Genomic DNA, 7,209 nt, shown 5'->3' on the forward strand with positions numbered 1-7,209 from the left:
AAATACCCACTAACAATTATCAACATACAATCATCCAAACTACTAGACTAAACATAGAAATCATCAATGTAACATCAACAAGTCAAGATTCACAACATTCATGAAATGGGTATAAAATGAGAATTGATAAGAATTCATAAACTATCACAAGATATAAGCAAAATTGTAACAAGAAATTCAAATTGAACAATTAAAACTAGTAATTAACAAGATCCAAGTCACAAATCAACAAGGGAAGATCAAATTAAAACTAGGTCTAGAGAGGAACAAGGGTTTCTCCCTCTAGAACAACAAAGAACGTAAAACTAGCTAAAAATTATGTCCTAGTGTAAAATTGAGTGATCCCCCCTTTCCCCCTAGCATCCTTGGGTCTTTTTCCATGCAGAAACAGCTTGAAATTGGGCCTAATGAGCCTCAGAAATCGCCAGGCACGATTTCTTTTAATGAGGTCACGTGCAGCCTTCCACGCGTGCGTGCCATGCGTGCGCGCGCGCCGATTGCTCTTGCGATCTACGCGTGCGCGCCAAGTGCGCGTGCGCGTAGAGAAGAATCTCCTGATTCGCGCGGATGCGTCCATCCTTACGTGCCGCTTCCAGCCCATCCCATCCACGCGTGTGCGTGGAGTGCGCGAGCGCGCCGATGCTGCTTTCTCCCTCTCTTCTAAGTCATTCCTACCCTATAATTCCTGGAATTACTCAACAAATACATCACGGCATCGAATGGCAATAGATGGGATAATGAGGGAACTCCACCACCTTTTACTCATGGGGTTGCTCATGCTCTCCCTCTTGTTTGTCCTCTTTGTGTCCACTTGTGTTTCCTTGCATTCGTGCCAGTCTAGCTTTTTTCCAATCCTCAAGTGCCTTTCTTACTGATTCATGACTCTTTTCTACCCTCTCTCTTTCTTCTCGCGCTAATTCATCCTTCACTTCTTCATACCTTGTGATTTCCGGTTGCAGTATAGGCAGTTGTCCCACTAAGTAGCCGAGCCTGGCCTGAGTGTTCACATGATGTCCAGTCTGGTTCATGTAAACTCCTTCTGAAAATGCCCTGTATTCGTCAAAGAGTTCTGTCTATTCTAATTGTTTCCGATGCATTTCATGTATGTGTGCGCCTTGATGTGCTTGGATGTTGATTAGCTTTTGGATGGCCTCTTGTTGTTGATCCTGCCTTTGTTCCAACCTGTGGAAGGATTCACCCCATTATTTCCCTTGTTCTAGTTGCTGCTCCATCATCTGCTTTTGCCACTCCCCCTATTGATTCACCCATCTAGAGAATGATTTTTCTTGGCGATCCATCATTTGTAGTTGGAGCTCCTTCTGTGCCTCTTGATTCTCCCAATAATGCCTAGATAAGCCATCAATGGCTTCTTGTAATTGGTGCATGTTCAAGGTGGCTGCGGCTTGCTCCTTTGGGTTTTGCCCTTCTACAGCTTGATGGGATACTCTCTTTCTTATCCTTCATTGAGGTAGGGGAGATGCAACAGCATGCATACGCCGGACAGTAATTGGAATACCAACTTTTATCCATTCGGGGTTTTTATCTTTGAACATCACCCCAGCCCTGTCGCACAGGCGGAAAATGGTGCTGAGATAGCCTAACCTTCCTCCAGAATCACTTTTCTCAGCCATCTTCCTAATGCCTTGGGCTATGAGTTCGTGCACCTTGATCTCTCCCCCTTTAAGTATACATTGCACCATTGTTGCTCTCTTAAGATTCACCTCTGAGTTGTTTCCGGCATGGAGGATGGATCTTCTTACAATTTCGAACCACCCCTTTGCTTTAGGGGTGAGATCACCTCTTTTAATAAATTTGGGCTTTCCATTGGGATCTCTCACCCAGTTCGCTCCTTGTACGCAGATATCTTTCACAATCTAGTCATAATTAGGACTACCATCTATTCGAGATTGATAGCTCTCTTCCTCAAATGGTATGGTTCGTAGCTCCAACACCCTCATGATGTTCATGGGACTAAAATCCACCGTTACTCCTCTCACAAAGCTTATATAAGATTCCTCTTTCCTATCATACCTCACTGCGTTTGCGTAGAACTCTCTCACGAGCGTTGCATTTATTCTTGCGGTGACTGGATCGGTGAGGAGCTCCCATCTTCTCTTTTCTACCTTCTCTGTGATTTCGGGGCACTCAATTTTCTTGACTTGAAAGCCTAGCTCATATATGATCTCCTTATCAGCCATCCATCCAAATTGAAGTGCATGGTGAAAGGTTCTAAACTTCTTTTCATCAAAAGGGAGTTGCTCCATAGGCTCCTTCCCCTTTCTTCTTTTAGAGCTTGATGATGCCATGAGTAACTTTTTGAGAAGTGAAGGTGTTGGGGTCAGTGATAGACTTTGGCCGGTTAAGATAGGGTGTAGTGAAGGGAGTGAAGGAGAGTGTTTTTGGATGGGGTGAAGTACAAAGAGTGGGAATTGGAATGTGAAAGGGGTATGGAATAAGAACCACTTTATATAGGGAGATGGTGAGTGAATGAAAGGTGTGGATTGATGGAGTGGTTGTGTGATGAACGGATGGGGCTTAGTATGGGATGGGCACAATGATCATCAACTTTATGGAGGGGGGTTGGTTCGCTTTCCAAGCCTGTCATTCTTTCAATGTTGCATGGCAACATTTCCCAATGCATTCCCCTTGAAAACACGTGTATAGTTCTCTCCTTCTGAAGTGACCGTACCCTTCCTCCTTCAATTGTCCCATCAATTTTCCTACAAAATAAAAGTGGTGTGATTAATAAAATTGTGGAAGGTGGCGGCAGAATTTAAAAAAAATTTGGGATAACTACTTTTTAAAGTTTTTGTTTCCAACTAACTAAGTGCTGTTCATGAGTACAAACCAACTGACTAATTGATCGTCCATGTATGCAACATTGGTGACACCAAACTTAGTTTGTGGCCATGTGATGAAAAAGAAATTGTTCAAGGTTCTAGGAGTGACATGATATGGCTTGCATTCATGTTCTCTTGGTGTGCCTTGAACACCAAACTTGTTGTTCACTATGTTTTGCAAAAAGGAAAGATTCAGTCAAGTGCATGTCAAAGTTGATTTGAAATTCATGAACCTTGCTTTATTAACTACTTTTAAAAACATGTAAAACATGGGTTGCCTCCCATGAAGCGCTTCTTTAGCGTCACTAGCTTGACGTTCTGCCTTTGTCAGGGTGGTTGGTAATGCTTCAGATCTTCCCCTCTTGCAGTAAACCTATATCCATTGGCTTCATCAAGGATCTCTACATGTTCTAGGGAGAGAACTTTGTTGATGGTGAAAACCTTAGGTAGCTGAGGTGGGATAGTGGGGAGATGAGGTGGGATATCCATGAAGTAAGCTGAGATTACTTTATCCTCTGGAGAGAAATCCTCTGTAGGGATCTTCTTGTTCCTCCATCTCCTTGGTGCCTTCTTCTTTGTTTCTTTTGCTGTTGCCCTGCTCTTTGTGGTCTCTTTTCCTAGGGAGATTTTGTTGCTAGTCTCATATGATTAAGGTGGTTTAGGTTTCTCCTGATCTTCCTTGGGCTGTGACAGCTGCTGATTATCTTGTTCATCAACCAAAGGAATTCCCAGTGCTTCAATGCTTGTTTCTTCTACCAGTGTTTTGTCGTGCTCTTTCCTTGGTTCCTTGCTTTCCTGATCTGTTTCTTGTGAGAGTTTGAAGACATTGAATGCGAGTTGTTCGTCATGTATCCTCAATATTAGCTCTCCTCGCTCCACATCTATGAGCGCTCTGGCTGTAGCTAGGAATGGTCTTCCCAATATGATTGGGTGAAGGTGACTCTCTTCCATTTCCAATATGACAAAGTCTGTAGAAAGGAAGTAGTTCCCAACCTTTACCAACACGTTTTCCACCACTCCTACTGCTTGTTTTTTAGTTTTGTTAGCCAGCCTGATGACTACGTCTGTGGGCATTAGCTCATTGATCTGCAGCTTCTTCATAAGGGATAAAGGCATTAAGTTGATGCTTGCTCCCAGATCACAGAGTCCTTTGTCAAATATTGTTTCTCCTATGGCACAGGGGATGTGAAAACTCCCTGGGTCTTTCCTTTTTATAGGCAACTCTGGTTGAATGAGAGCACTGCACTCCTTATTCATCACTATTGTTTGCCCTCCTTTGAGTGAGCTTTTCCTGGTCAGCAATTCCTTCATATACTTAATGTATGAGGGCATTTGTTGGAGGGCCTTGATGAATGGTATGTTTACATGGAGAGATGCAAACATGTCAAGAAACCTTGAGTATATTCTCTTTTCTACACCACCCTTGAGTTTTTGGGGAAAAGGTGCATAGAGTCTCAGCAGCTCCTTCTGTGAAATTTTGGTTTCTTGGTGATCCTCTTCCTGTTTCTCTACTGATGTATCTCCAGGTTGTTCTAATGGTTTGTTCGGCTCTTCTTCAGTCCCCTCATCACTTATAGTGACCATCTTGCAATCTTCCCATCTGACCTTCTTTACTTCACCTCTCGGGTTCTTCTCTGTGTCACTTGGGAAGCTATGAGTAGGTTTGGGAATCTTCTTAGAGAGGTATCCCACTTGAAATTCCAACCTCTTGATGATGTCTCCCTGGTTCTTGATATTGGCTCGCACCTCCTCTTTGAACACTTTGTTATCTTGGATTTCCTTACATATGCCTTCAAGTAGAGTCTCAATTCTTGATAGTCTTTCTTCCGATGATGGTGAGTTGAGATTGGAGGGATGAGAAGGGCCATTTTGGCTTTGGTATGGATGTTGAGGTGTGTTGTTAAGTGGGTGCTGATATGATCTCTGTGGAGAATGTTGGTGAGCCGCATGGTTGTTGGGGTTGTGACGTCTCTGATCTTGGCCTTGGTCTTGTTGGTTTCCCCACCCAAAGTTTGGGTGGTTCCTCCAACTAGGATTATACGTTTTGGAGTATGGGTCATGGTTCTGCCTAGGTGAATTTTCAATGTAGTTGGCTTGCTCCTGACTATCATCTGCTTCTTCATTCACTCCTTCTTGAGTTGCTGCTGAAGTGGTGATTGCTGCTACTTGATTCCTCTCCATCTTCTTGGTAAGGTCAGCCAACTGCTTGGTAATCATCTTGTTTTGAGCTATCAATGCATCCACATTGTTAAGCTCCATCACTCCTCTAGTGTTGCCTCTTTTAGAAGCGTAGAAGTAGTCATTCTCAGCTACAGTCTCAATGACATCTATGGCTTCTTCAATGGTCTTCTTCTTGTTCAGAGATCCCCGGATGAGTGGTCTACTGCCTTCTTTGATTCATAAGAAAGACCTTCATAGAAAATGTGTAGCTGTACCCATTCATTGAACATATCTGGTGGGCATCTTCTTGTCAGATCTTTAAACCTCTCCCATGCTTCGTAGAGAGTCTCACCATCTTGTTGCCTGAAAGTTTGAACCTCAGCTCTCAACCTGTTGATTCTTTGAGGAGGATAGAATCTTGCCAAGAATTTGTTCACCACATCTTCCCAGGTTGTTAAGCTTTCCTTCGGGAAGGATTCCAGCCATTTAGATGCCTTGTCCTTGAGTGAGAAGGGGAATAGAAGCAGTCTGTAGGTTTCAGGATGAACACCATTAGACTTCACAGTATCACATATCCTCAGGAAGGTGGTTAGATGTTGATTGGGTTCTTCTTGCACACTTCCTCCGAATGAACAGTTGTTCTGAACAAGGGTGATGAGCTGTGGCTTTAGTTCAAAGTTGTTGGCATGTATGGTTGGCTTTTGGATGCTACTTCCACAGTTTCCTGGGTTTGGATTGATGTAAGATCCCAGAACTCTTCTCTCTTACCCAGCATGATGCACTGGGCCTTCTCTGCCATGGTTGTGAGCCTTTTCTTCATGATGGTTTTCCATATTCTCATCCATGTCTGGTTCAAAGTACTCTTCCTCTTCCTCAGCACTAACGACTCTCTTTCCTCTTGCTTCCTTCCTCAATCTAAGGAAGGTCCTCTCAGATTCAGAATCAAAGGAAGTTAAAGCACTGCTTCTTCTACCTGTCATACAACCCACAAATCACAAGCAAGAAAGATAGATGCAGACAGTATTCTCTGCAGAAATGTTGTTAGTGTGAGTGATGCAATATATCAAATAGTTAGTGGGTCAGTGAACTAAATAGTAAAAAAAATGTGCAGATAACACCACAAACGGGTAAAGGGTAAAGGGATGGAAATAACTAAAACTGAAAGTAAATTACTCAGATGAAATTAAACAAAAAAAAATACTCAATCTAGTTATCGACCAACTTAATCATTGTTGATACAAAATCAATCCCCGGCAACGGCGCCATAAACTTGATTCACAGAAACTTGTCTATCAACAAATTTCCCTCGGCAAGTATACCGAATTATCGTCAAGTAAAAACTCACAATAGAGTGAGGTCGAATCCCACAGGGATTGATTGGTCAATCAACTTTAATTAGAGGAATGTTCTAGTTACGCTAAGCAGAATTTAATGTGAGAGTTGCAGGAAATTAGATGGCGGAAAAGTAAATAACAGAAAATGTAAATACTGGAAATAAAGAGCTGAATGTAAATGGCGGAAGGTAAATTGCAGAATCTTAAATGGGGAATGGGGAATTTAGCATGAACGTAAATTGCAGAAATTAAAGAGAATAGGTAAGATCAGAAATAGGGGATTCATTGGGCTTAGGAGATGTTGCATTCTCCGGATCAAGTTCATTTTCATCTCTTCCTCAATCAATGCATTCATTGATCTCCTTGGCAATCTTAAGTAATTGAACTCCAATTCCTTGGTAATTCAATCTCTCAAATCTTGATCAATAGCCAATTCCTTGGTCTAATTTCTCATGAGAAGAGATGAAGTATGGTCACTGATTATACCACATGTATTTCCAAATCAAAGTGTTGGTAGGATTATATGTCACTATATCCATCCAAACCCCAATTTGGTCCAACATGAGAAAGCATTTCTAGCATGATCTCTTCATTCCTCTTCCAAGGTTCCGAAGAGATCCAAGTATGAATAGCTTCTTTTCCAAGACAACTACCCAATTGGATGAAGATTGAAAGCTTTCTAGTAAAATCAAGAGAAAAGAAAGAAGAAGAATAATGAAAACTATTATTGATCCATCAAATTACAACAGAGCTCCCTAACCCAATGAAAGGGGTTTAGTTGTTCATGGCTCTGGGAATGGAAAACAAAGATGGAGAATGCATTCTGAAAGTAAAACTAGAAGTTGCAGAGAAAGTAAAATTATACAGAGAGTAGT

General features: G+C 42.1%; 1 non-coding gene across 1 annotated transcript; it reads left to right on the plus strand.

The window, feature by feature from the left end:
* Positions 1-5,285: 5,285 nt before the first annotated feature.
* On the plus strand, positions 5,286-5,392 carry LOC148565142 (small nucleolar RNA R71). The gene has a single exon (XR_015885047.1). It is a non-coding gene; the product is annotated as a small nucleolar RNA R71 (small nucleolar RNA).
* Positions 5,393-7,209: the final 1,817 nt, after the last annotated feature.

Source organism: Arachis ipaensis, chromosome B5 (genome assembly GCF_059453495.1).
Source record: "Arachis ipaensis isolate K30076 ecotype BB chromosome B5, ASM5945349v1, whole genome shotgun sequence".
Taxonomy (NCBI): Eukaryota; Viridiplantae; Streptophyta; class Magnoliopsida; order Fabales; family Fabaceae; genus Arachis; species Arachis ipaensis.